The 9,362-nt window shown below is 47.4% G+C and overlaps 27 non-coding genes across 27 annotated transcripts; all 27 read right to left on the bottom strand.

Moving 5' to 3' along the window:
• Positions 1–97: 97 nt before the first annotated feature.
• Positions 98–216, bottom strand: LOC145138164 (5S ribosomal RNA). Its single transcript, XR_013721357.1, has one exon. It is a non-coding gene; the product is annotated as a 5S ribosomal RNA (ribosomal RNA).
• Positions 217–445: 229 nt separating this feature from the next.
• Positions 446–564, bottom strand: LOC145143533 (5S ribosomal RNA). Its single transcript, XR_013724565.1, has one exon. It is a non-coding gene; the product is annotated as a 5S ribosomal RNA (ribosomal RNA).
• A 230-nt stretch (positions 565–794) lies between these two features.
• LOC145153030 (5S ribosomal RNA) lies at positions 795–913 on the bottom strand. The gene has a single exon (XR_013733559.1). It is a non-coding gene; the product is annotated as a 5S ribosomal RNA (ribosomal RNA).
• Positions 914–1,140: 227 nt separating this feature from the next.
• LOC145146043 (5S ribosomal RNA) lies at positions 1,141–1,259 on the bottom strand. Its single transcript, XR_013726993.1, has one exon. It is a non-coding gene; the product is annotated as a 5S ribosomal RNA (ribosomal RNA).
• A 229-nt stretch (positions 1,260–1,488) lies between these two features.
• LOC145155144 (5S ribosomal RNA) lies at positions 1,489–1,607 on the bottom strand. Its single transcript, XR_013735599.1, has one exon. It is a non-coding gene; the product is annotated as a 5S ribosomal RNA (ribosomal RNA).
• A 230-nt stretch (positions 1,608–1,837) lies between these two features.
• Positions 1,838–1,956, bottom strand: LOC145147711 (5S ribosomal RNA). The gene has a single exon (XR_013728606.1). It is a non-coding gene; the product is annotated as a 5S ribosomal RNA (ribosomal RNA).
• Positions 1,957–2,186: 230 nt separating this feature from the next.
• On the bottom strand, positions 2,187–2,305 carry LOC145155143 (5S ribosomal RNA). The gene has a single exon (XR_013735598.1). It is a non-coding gene; the product is annotated as a 5S ribosomal RNA (ribosomal RNA).
• A 230-nt stretch (positions 2,306–2,535) lies between these two features.
• Positions 2,536–2,654, bottom strand: LOC145145350 (5S ribosomal RNA). The gene has a single exon (XR_013726327.1). It is a non-coding gene; the product is annotated as a 5S ribosomal RNA (ribosomal RNA).
• A 230-nt stretch (positions 2,655–2,884) lies between these two features.
• Positions 2,885–3,003, bottom strand: LOC145138158 (5S ribosomal RNA). The gene has a single exon (XR_013721348.1). It is a non-coding gene; the product is annotated as a 5S ribosomal RNA (ribosomal RNA).
• A 229-nt stretch (positions 3,004–3,232) lies between these two features.
• On the bottom strand, positions 3,233–3,351 carry LOC145152436 (5S ribosomal RNA). Its single transcript, XR_013732956.1, has one exon. It is a non-coding gene; the product is annotated as a 5S ribosomal RNA (ribosomal RNA).
• Positions 3,352–3,582: 231 nt separating this feature from the next.
• Positions 3,583–3,701, bottom strand: LOC145155445 (5S ribosomal RNA). Its single transcript, XR_013735885.1, has one exon. It is a non-coding gene; the product is annotated as a 5S ribosomal RNA (ribosomal RNA).
• A 226-nt stretch (positions 3,702–3,927) lies between these two features.
• On the bottom strand, positions 3,928–4,046 carry LOC145146031 (5S ribosomal RNA). Its single transcript, XR_013726980.1, has one exon. It is a non-coding gene; the product is annotated as a 5S ribosomal RNA (ribosomal RNA).
• A 228-nt stretch (positions 4,047–4,274) lies between these two features.
• On the bottom strand, positions 4,275–4,393 carry LOC145146018 (5S ribosomal RNA). Its single transcript, XR_013726966.1, has one exon. It is a non-coding gene; the product is annotated as a 5S ribosomal RNA (ribosomal RNA).
• A 229-nt stretch (positions 4,394–4,622) lies between these two features.
• Positions 4,623–4,741, bottom strand: LOC145141113 (5S ribosomal RNA). The gene has a single exon (XR_013722453.1). It is a non-coding gene; the product is annotated as a 5S ribosomal RNA (ribosomal RNA).
• Positions 4,742–4,970: 229 nt separating this feature from the next.
• On the bottom strand, positions 4,971–5,089 carry LOC145138150 (5S ribosomal RNA). Its single transcript, XR_013721346.1, has one exon. It is a non-coding gene; the product is annotated as a 5S ribosomal RNA (ribosomal RNA).
• A 229-nt stretch (positions 5,090–5,318) lies between these two features.
• On the bottom strand, positions 5,319–5,437 carry LOC145146073 (5S ribosomal RNA). Its single transcript, XR_013727025.1, has one exon. It is a non-coding gene; the product is annotated as a 5S ribosomal RNA (ribosomal RNA).
• A 226-nt stretch (positions 5,438–5,663) lies between these two features.
• Positions 5,664–5,782, bottom strand: LOC145155142 (5S ribosomal RNA). Its single transcript, XR_013735597.1, has one exon. It is a non-coding gene; the product is annotated as a 5S ribosomal RNA (ribosomal RNA).
• Positions 5,783–6,012: 230 nt separating this feature from the next.
• On the bottom strand, positions 6,013–6,131 carry LOC145145348 (5S ribosomal RNA). Its single transcript, XR_013726325.1, has one exon. It is a non-coding gene; the product is annotated as a 5S ribosomal RNA (ribosomal RNA).
• Positions 6,132–6,360: 229 nt separating this feature from the next.
• LOC145146186 (5S ribosomal RNA) lies at positions 6,361–6,479 on the bottom strand. Its single transcript, XR_013727133.1, has one exon. It is a non-coding gene; the product is annotated as a 5S ribosomal RNA (ribosomal RNA).
• A 230-nt stretch (positions 6,480–6,709) lies between these two features.
• LOC145152435 (5S ribosomal RNA) lies at positions 6,710–6,828 on the bottom strand. Its single transcript, XR_013732955.1, has one exon. It is a non-coding gene; the product is annotated as a 5S ribosomal RNA (ribosomal RNA).
• Positions 6,829–7,058: 230 nt separating this feature from the next.
• On the bottom strand, positions 7,059–7,177 carry LOC145153029 (5S ribosomal RNA). The gene has a single exon (XR_013733558.1). It is a non-coding gene; the product is annotated as a 5S ribosomal RNA (ribosomal RNA).
• A 230-nt stretch (positions 7,178–7,407) lies between these two features.
• Positions 7,408–7,526, bottom strand: LOC145144972 (5S ribosomal RNA). Its single transcript, XR_013725968.1, has one exon. It is a non-coding gene; the product is annotated as a 5S ribosomal RNA (ribosomal RNA).
• A 228-nt stretch (positions 7,527–7,754) lies between these two features.
• Positions 7,755–7,873, bottom strand: LOC145146007 (5S ribosomal RNA). The gene has a single exon (XR_013726955.1). It is a non-coding gene; the product is annotated as a 5S ribosomal RNA (ribosomal RNA).
• A 229-nt stretch (positions 7,874–8,102) lies between these two features.
• LOC145138143 (5S ribosomal RNA) lies at positions 8,103–8,221 on the bottom strand. The gene has a single exon (XR_013721338.1). It is a non-coding gene; the product is annotated as a 5S ribosomal RNA (ribosomal RNA).
• A 228-nt stretch (positions 8,222–8,449) lies between these two features.
• On the bottom strand, positions 8,450–8,568 carry LOC145148345 (5S ribosomal RNA). Its single transcript, XR_013729233.1, has one exon. It is a non-coding gene; the product is annotated as a 5S ribosomal RNA (ribosomal RNA).
• A 228-nt stretch (positions 8,569–8,796) lies between these two features.
• LOC145155141 (5S ribosomal RNA) lies at positions 8,797–8,915 on the bottom strand. Its single transcript, XR_013735596.1, has one exon. It is a non-coding gene; the product is annotated as a 5S ribosomal RNA (ribosomal RNA).
• Positions 8,916–9,144: 229 nt separating this feature from the next.
• LOC145138135 (5S ribosomal RNA) lies at positions 9,145–9,263 on the bottom strand. Its single transcript, XR_013721336.1, has one exon. It is a non-coding gene; the product is annotated as a 5S ribosomal RNA (ribosomal RNA).
• Positions 9,264–9,362: the final 99 nt, after the last annotated feature.

Raw genomic sequence — 9,362 nt, 5'->3', positions numbered from 1 at the left:
CGGAGGCCACCCGAGCATAAAAATAGCAAGAAAGAAAAAAAAACAAAAAAAAACCGCACGTAAAATCTAAAAAAACGCAAACGGACAACGAAAAAGGGGGGTGCAACACGAGGACTTCCCAGGGGGTCACCCATCCTAGTACTACTCTCGCCCAAGCACGCTTAACTGCGGAGTTCTGATAGGATCCGGTGCATTAGTGCTGGTATGATCGCACCCGAAATACTATCCATGCTTATTGCTTGTATGTCTTAAAAGACGCAGAACCTCTATGTTTTCGTACGCGAGGCGTGGGACCCACGTGACCGATCGGCTCCGTTTCAAAAATACGAAGACCATGAACCATGAAACGGAGGCCACCCGAGCATAGAAATAGCAAGAAAGAAAAAAAAAACAAAAAAAAAACCGCACGTAAAATCTAAAAAAACGCAAACGGACAACGAAAAAGGGGGTGCAACACGAGGACTTCCCAGGGGGTCACCCATCCTAGTACTACTCTCGCCCAAGCACGCTTAACTAAGGAGTTCTGATGGGATCCGGTGCATTAGTGCTGGTATGATCGCACCCGAAATACTATCCATGCTTATTGCTTGTATGTCTTAAAACACGCAGAACCTCCTTTGTTTTCGTACGCGAGGCGTGGGACCCACGTGACCGATCAGCTCCGTTCCAAAAATACGAAGACCATCAACCATGAAGCGGAGGCCACCCGAGCATAGAAATAGCAAGAAAGAAAAAAAAAACAAAAAAAAACCGCACGTAAAATCTAAAAAAACGCAAACGGACAACGAAAAAGGGGGGTGCAACACGAGGACTTCCCATGGGGTCACCCATCCTAGTACTACTCTCGCCCAAGCACGCTTAACTGCGGAGTTCTGATGGGATCCGGTGCATTAGTGCTGGTATGATCGCACCCGAAATACTGTCCATGCTTATTGCTTGTATGTCTTAAAAGACACAGAACCTCCTTTGTTTTCGTACGCGAGGCGTGGGACCCACGTGACCGAACGGCTCCGTTCCAAAAATACGAAGACCATGAACCATGAAACGGAGGCCACCCGAGCATAGAAATAGCAAGAAAAAAAAAACAAAAAAAAACCGCACGTAAAATCTAAAAAAACGCAAACGGACAACGAAAAAGGGGGGGTGCAACACGAGGACTTCCCAGGGGGTCACCCATCCTAGTACTACTCTCGCCCAAGCACGCTTAACTGCGGAGTTCTGATGGGATCCGGTGCATTAGTGCTGGTATGATCGCACCCGAAATACTATCCATGCTTATTGCTTTTATGTCTTAAAAGACGCAGAACCTCCTTTCTTTTCGTACGCGAGGCGTGGAACCCACGTGACCGATCGGCTCCGTTCCAAAAATACGAAAACCATCAACCATGAAGCGGAGGCCACCCGAGCATAAAAATAGCAAGAAAGAAAAAAAAACAAAAAAAAACCGCACGTAAAATCTAAAAAAACGCAAACGGACAACGAAAAAGGGGGGTGCAACACGAGGACTTCCCAGGGGGTCACCCATCCTAGTACTACTCTCGCCCAAGCACGCTTAACTGCGGAGTTCTGATGGGATCCGGTGCATTAGTGCTGGTATGATCGCAACCGAAATACTATCCATGCTTATTGCTTGTATGTCTTAAAAGACGCAGAACCTCCTTTGTTTTCGTACGCGAGACGTGGAACCCACGTGACCGATCGGCTCCGTTCCAAAAATACGAAGACCATGAACCATGAAACGGAGGCCACCCGAGCATAGAAATAGCAAGAAAGAAAAAAAAACAAAAAAAAAACCGCACGTAAAATCTAAAAAAACGCAAACGGACAACGAAAAAGGGGGGTGCAACACGAGGACTTCCCATGGGGTCAACCATCCTAGTACTACTCTCGCCCAAGCACGCTTAACTGCGGAGTTCTGATGGGATCCGGTGCATTAGTGGTGGTATGATCGCACCCGAAATACTGTCCATGCTTATTGCTTGTATGTCTTAAAAGACACAGAACCTCCTTTGTTTTCGTACGCGAGGCGTGGGACCCACGTGACCGATCGGCTCCGTTCCAAAAATACGAAAACCATCAACCATGAAGCGGAGGCCACCCGAGCATAGAAATAGCAAGAAAGAAAAAAAAAACAAAAAAAAACCGCACGTAAAATCTAAAAAAACGCAAACGGACAACGAAAAAGGGGGGTGCAACACGAGGACTTCCCAGGGGGTCACCCATCCTAGTACTACTCTCGCCCAAGCACGCTTAACTGCGGAGTTCTGATGGGATCCGGTGCATTAGTGCTGGTATGATCGCAACCGAAATACTATCCATGCTTATTGCTTGTATGTCTTAAAAGACGCAGAACCTCCTTTGTTTTCGTACGCGAGACGTGGAACCCACGTGACCGATCGGCTCCGTTCCAAAAATACGAAGACCATGAACCATGAAACGGAGGCCACCCGAGCATAGAAATAGCAAGAAAGAAAAAAAAACAAAAAAAAAACCGCACGTAAAATCTAAAAAAACGCAAACGGACAACGAAAAAGGGGGGTGCAACACGAGGACTTCCCATGGGGTCACCCATCCTAGTACTACTCTCGCCCAAGCACGCTTAACTGCGGAGTTCTGATGGGATCCGGTGCATTAGTGGTGGTATGATCGCACCCGAAATACTGTCCATGCTTATTGCTTGTATGTCTTAAAAGACACAGAACCTCCTTTGTTTTCGTACGCGAGGCGTGGGACCCACGTGACCGATCGGCTCCGTTCCAAAAATACGAAAACCATCAACCATGAAGCGGAGGCCACCCGAGCATAGAAATAGCAAGAAAGAAAAAAAAAACAAAAAAAAACCGCACGTAAAATCTAAAAAAACGCAAACGGACAACGAAAAAGGGGGGTGCAACACGAGGACTTCCCAGGGGGTCACCCATCCTAGTACTACTCTCGCCCAAGCACGCTTAACTGCGGAGTTCTGATAGGATCCGGTGCATTAGTGCTGGTATGATCGCACCCGAAATACTATCCATGCTTATTGCTTGTATGTCTTAAAAGACGCAGAACCTCCTTTGTTTTCGTACGCGAGGCGTGGGACCCACGTGACCGATCGGCTCCGTTCCAAAAATACGAAGACCATGAACAATGAAACGGAGGCCACCCGAGCATAGAAATAGCAAGAAAGAAAAAAAAAACAAAAAAAAACCGCACGTAAAATCTAAAAAAACGCAAACGGACAACGAAAAAGGGGGTGCAACACGAGGACTTCCCAGGGGGTCACCCATCCTAGTACTACTCTCGCCCAAGCACGCTTAACTACGGAGTTCTGATGGGATCCGGTGCATTAGTGCTGGTATGATCGCACCCGAAATACTATCCATGCTTATTGCTTGTATGTCTTAAAACACGCAGAACCTCCTTTGTTTTCGTACGCGAGGCGTGTGGACCCACGTGACCGATCAGCTCCGTTCCAAAAATACGAAGACCATCAACCATGAAGCGGAGGCCACCCGAGCATAGAAATAGCAAGAAAGAAAAAAAAAACAAAAAAAAACCGCACGTAAAATCTAAAAAAACGCAAACGGACAACGAAAAAGGGGGGTGCAACACGAGGACTTCCCATGGGGTCACCCATCCTAGTACTACTCTCGTCCAAGCACGCTTAACTGCGGAGTTCTGATGGGATCCGGTGCATTAGTGCTGGTATGATCGCACCCGAAATACTGTCCATGCTTATTGCTTGTATGTCTTAAAAGACACAGAACCTCCTTTGTTTTCGTACGCGAGGCGTGGGACCCACGTGACCGATCGGCTCCGTTCCAAAAATACGAAGACCATGAACCATGAAACGGAGGCCACCCGAGCATAGAAATAGAAAGAAAAAAAAACAAAAAAAAACCGCACGTAAAATCTAAAAAAACGCAAACGGACAACGAAAAAGGGGGGGTGCAACACGAGGACTTCCCAGGGGGTCACCCATCCTAGTACTACTCTCGCCCAAGCACGCTTAACTGCGGAGTTCTGATGGGATCCGGTGCATTAGTGCTGGTATGATCGCACCCGAAATACTATCCATGCTTATTGCTTTTATGTCTTAAAAGACGCAGAACCTCCTTTGTTTTCGTACGCGAGGCGTGGAACCCACGTGACCGATCGGCTCCGTTCCAAAAATACGAAAACCATCAACCATGAAGCGGAGGCCACCCGAGCATAGAAATAGCAAGAAAGAAAAAAAAACAAAAAAAAACCGCACGTAAAATCTAAAAAAACGCAAACGGACAACGAAAAAGGGGGTGCAACACGAGGACTTCCCAGGGGGTCACCCATCCTAGTACTACTCTCGCCCAAGCACGCTTAACTGCGGAGTTCTGATGGGATCCGGTGCATTAGTGCTGGTATGATCGCACCCGAAATACTATCCATGCTTATTGCTTGTATGTCTTAAAAGACGCAGAACCTCCTTTGTTTTCGTACGCGAGACGTGGGACCCACGTGACCGATCGGCTCCGTTCCAAAAATACGAAGACCATGAACCATGAAACGGAGGCCACCCGAGCATAGAAATAGCAAGAAAGAAAAAAAAACAAAAAAAAACCGCACGTAAAATCTAAAAAAACGCAAACGGACAACGAAAAAGGGGGGTGCAACACGAGGACTTCCCATGGGGTCACCCATCCTAGTACTACTCTCGCCCAAGCACGCTTAACTGCGGAGTTCTGATAGGATCCGGTGCATTAGTGCTGGTATGATCGCACCCGAAATACTGTCCATGCTTATTGCTTGTATGTCTTAAAAGACACAGAACCTCCTTTGTTTTCGTACGCGAGGCGTGGGACCCACGTGACCGATCGGCTCCGTTCCAAAAATACGAAAACCATCAACCATGAAGCGGAGGCCACCCGAGCATAGAAATAGCAAGAAAGAAAAAAAAACAAAAAAAAACCGCACGTAAAATCTAAAAAAACGCAAACGGACAACGAAATAGGGGGGTGCAACACGAGGACTTCCCAGGGGGTCACCCATCCTAGTACTACTCTCGCCCAAGCACGCTTAACTGCGGAGTTCTGATAGGATCCGGTGCATTAGTGCTGGTATGATCGCACCCGAAATACTATCCATGCTTATTGCTTTTATGTCTTAAAAGACGCAGAACCTCCTTTGTTTTCGTACGCGAGGCGTGGGACCCACGTGACCGATCGGCTCCGTTCCAAAGATACGAAGACCATGAACCATGAAACGGAGGCCACCCGAGCATAGAAATAGCAAGAAAGAAAAAAAAACAAAAAAAAACCGCACGTAAAATCTAAAAAAACGCAAACGGACAACGAAAAAGGGGGGTGCAACACGAGGACTTCCCAGGGGGTCACCCATCCTAGTACTACTCTCGCCCAAGCACGCTTAACTGCGGAGTTCTGATGGGATGCGGTGCATTAGTGCTGGTATGATCGCACCCAAAATACTATCCATGCTTATTGCTTGTATGTCTTAAAAGACGCAGAAATCCTTTGTTTTCGTACGCGAGGCGTGGGACCCACGTGACCGATCAGCTCCGTTCCAAAAATACGAAGACCATCAACCATGAAGCGGAGGCCACCCGAGCATAGAAATAGCAAGAAAGAAAAAAAAACAAAAAAAACCGCACGTAAAATCTAAAAAAACGCAAACGGACAACGAAAAAGGGGGTGCAACACGAGGACTTCCCAGGGGGTCACCCATCCTAGTACTACTCTCGCCCAAGCACGCTTAACTGCGGAGTTCTGATGGGATCCGGTGCATTAGTGCTGGTATGATCGCAACCGAAATACTATCCATGCTTATTGCTTGTATGTCTTAAAAGACGCAGAACCTCCTTTGTTTTCGTACGCGAGACGTGGGACCCACGTGACCGATCGGCTCCGTTCCAAAAATACGAAGACCATGAACCATGAAACGGAGGCCACCCGAGCATAGAAATAGCAAGAAAGAAAAAAAAACAAAAAAAAAACCGCACGTAAAATCTAAAAAAACGCAAACGGACAACGAAAAAGGGGGGTGCAACACGAGGACTTCCCATGGGGTCACCCATCCTAGTACTACTCTCGCCCAAGCACGCTTAACTGCGGAGTTCTGATGGGATCCGGTGCATTAGTGGTGGTATGATCGCACCCGAAATACTGTCCATGCTTATTGCTTGTATGTCTTAAAAGACACAGAACCTCCTTTGTTTTCGTACGCGAGGCGTGGGACCCACGTGACCGATCGGCTCCGTTCCAAAAATACGAAAACCATCAACCATGAAGCGGAGGCCACCCGAGCATAGAAATAGCAAGAAAGAAAAAAAAACAAAAAAAAACCGCACGTAAAATCTAAAAAAACGCAAACGGACAACGAAAAAGGGGGGTGCAACACGAGGACTTCCCAGGGGGTCACCCATCCTAGTACTACTCTCGCCCAAGCACGCTTAACTGCGGAGTTCTGATAGGATCCGATGCATTAGTGCTGGTATGATCGCACCCGAAATACTATCCATGCTTATTGCTTGTATCTCTTAAAAGACGCAGAACCTCCTTTGTTTTCGTACGCGAGGCGTGGGACCCACGTGACCGATCGGCTCCGTTCCAAAAATACGAAGACCATGAACCATGAAACGGAGGCCACCCGAGCATAGAAATAGCAAGAAAGAAAAAAAAAACAAAAAAAAAACCGCACGTAAAATCTAAAAAAACGCAAACGGACAACGAAAAAGGGGGTGCAACACGAGGACTTCCCAGGGGGTCACCCATCCTAGTACTACTCTCGCCCAAGCACGCTTAACTACGGAGTTCTGATGGGATCCGGTGCATTAGTGCTGGTATGATCGCACCCGAAATACTATCCATGCTTATTGCTTGTATGTCTTAAAACACGCAGAACCTCCTTTGTTTTCGTACGCGAGGCGTGGGACCCACGTGACCGATCAGCTCCGTTCCAAAAATACGAAGACCATCAACCATGAAGCGGAGGCCACCCGAGCATAGAAATAGCAAGAAAGAAAAAAAAAACAAAAAAAAACCGCACGTAAAATCTAAAAAAACGCAAACGGACAACGAAAAAGGGGGGTGCAACACGAGGACTTCCCATGGGGTCACCCATCCTAGTACTACTCTCGCCCAAGCACGCTTAACTGCGGAGTTCTGATGGGATCCGGTGCATTAGTGCTGGTATGATCGCACCCGAAATACTGTCCATGCTTATTGCTTGTATGTCTTAAAAGACACAGAACCTCCTTTGTTTTCGTACGCGAGGCGTGGGACCCACGTGACCGATCGGCTCCGTTCCAAAAATACGAAGACCATGAACCATGAAACGGAGGCCACCCGAGCATAGAAATAGCAAGAAAGAAAAAAAAACAAAAAAAAACCGCACGTAAAATCTAAAAAAACGCAAACGGACAACGAAAAAGGGGGGGTGCAACACGAGGACTTCCCAGGGGGTCACCCATCCTAGTACTACTCTCGCCCAAGCACGCTTAACTGCGGAGTTCTGATGGGATCCGGTGCATTAGTGCTGGTATGATAGCACTCGAAATACTATCCATGCTTATTGCTTTTATGTCTTAAAAGACGCAGAACCTCCTTTGTTTTCGTACGCGAGGCGTGGAACCCACGTGACCGATCGGCTCCGTTCCAAAAATACGAAAACCATCAACCATGAAGCGGAGGCCACCCGAGCATAGAAATAGCAAGAAAGAAAAAAAAACAAAAAAAAACCGCACGTAAAATCTAAAAAAACGCAAACGGACAACGAAAAAGGGGGTGCAACACGAGGACTTCCCAGGGGGTCACCCATCCTAGTACTACTCTCGCCCAAGCACGCTTAACTGCGGAGTTCTGATGGGATCCGGTGCATTAGTGCTGGTATGATCGCACCCGAAATACTATCCATGCTTATTGCTTGTATGTCTTAAAAGACGCAGAACCTCCTTTGTTTTCGTACGCGAGACGTGGGACCCACGTGACCGATCGGCTCCGTTCCAAAAATACGAAGACCATGAACCATGAAACGGAGGCCACCCGAGCATAGAAATAGCAAGAAAGAAAAAAAAACAAAAAAAAACCGCACGTAAAATCTAAAAAAACGCAAACGGACAACGAAATAGGGGGGTGCAACACGAGGACTTCCCAGGGGGTCACCCATCCTAGTACTACTCTCGCCCAAGCACGCTTAACTGCGGAGTTCTGATAGGATCCGGTGCATTAGTGCTGGTATGATCGCACCCGAAATACTGTCCATGCTTATTGCTTGTATGTCTTAAAAGACACAGAACCTCCTTTGTTTTCGTACGCGAGGCGTGGGACCCACGTGACCGATCGGCTCCGTTCCAAAAATACGAAGACCATGAACCATGAAACGGAGGCCACCCGAGCATAGAAATAGCAAGAAAGAAAAAAAACAAAAAAAAACCGCACGTAAAATCTAAAAAAACGCAAACGGACAACGAAAAAGGGGGGTGCAACACGAGGACTTCCCAGGGGGTCACCCATCCTAGTACTACTCTCGCCCAAGCACGCTTACCTGCGGAGTTCTGATGGGATGCGGTGCATTAGTGCTGGTATGATCGCACCCAAAATACTATCCATGCTTATTGCTTGTATGTCTTAAAAGACGCAGAAATCCTTTGTTTTCGTACGCGAGGCGTGGGACCCACGTGACCGATCAGCTCCGTTCCAAAAATACGAAGACCATCAACCATGAAGCGGAGGCCACCCGAGCATAGAAATAGCAAGAAAGAAAAAAAAACAAAAAAAAACCGCACGTAAAATCTAAAAAAACGCAAACGGACAACGAAAAAGGGGGGTGCAACACGAGGACTTCCCAGGGGGTCACCCATCCTAGTACTACTCTCGCCCAAGCACGCTTAACTGCGGAGTTCTGATGGGATCCGGTGCATTAGTGCTGGTATGATCGCAACCGAAATACTATCCATGCTTATTGCTTGTATGTCTTAAAAGACGCAGAACCTCCTTTGTTTTCGTACGCGAGACGTGGGACCCACGTGACCGATCGGCTCCGTTCCAAAAATACGAAGACCATGAACCATGAAACGGAGGCCACCCGAGCATAGAAATAGCAAGAAAGAAAAAAAAACAAAAAAAAACCGCACGTAAAATCTAAAAAAACGCAAACGGACAACGAAATAGGGGGGTGCAACACGAGGACTTCCCAGGGGGTCACCCATCCTAGTACTACTCTCGCCCAAGCACGCTTAACTGCGGAGTTCTGATAGGATCCGGTGCATTAGTGCTGGTATGATCGCACCCGAAATACTGTCCATGCTTATTGCTTGTATGTCTTAAAAGACACAGAACCTCCTTTGTTTTCGTACGCGAGGCGTGGGACCCACGTGACCGATCGGCTCC

The sequence above is a fragment of the Lactuca virosa genome, chromosome 1, assembly GCF_052849685.1.
Source record: "Lactuca virosa cultivar CGN04683 chromosome 1, Lactuca_virosa_CGN04683_v6, whole genome shotgun sequence".
NCBI lineage: Eukaryota > Viridiplantae > Streptophyta > Magnoliopsida > Asterales > Asteraceae > Lactuca > Lactuca virosa.
Note: the sequence above shows the minus strand (reverse complement) of the source record. Positions and strands in the feature narration are given on the sequence as shown.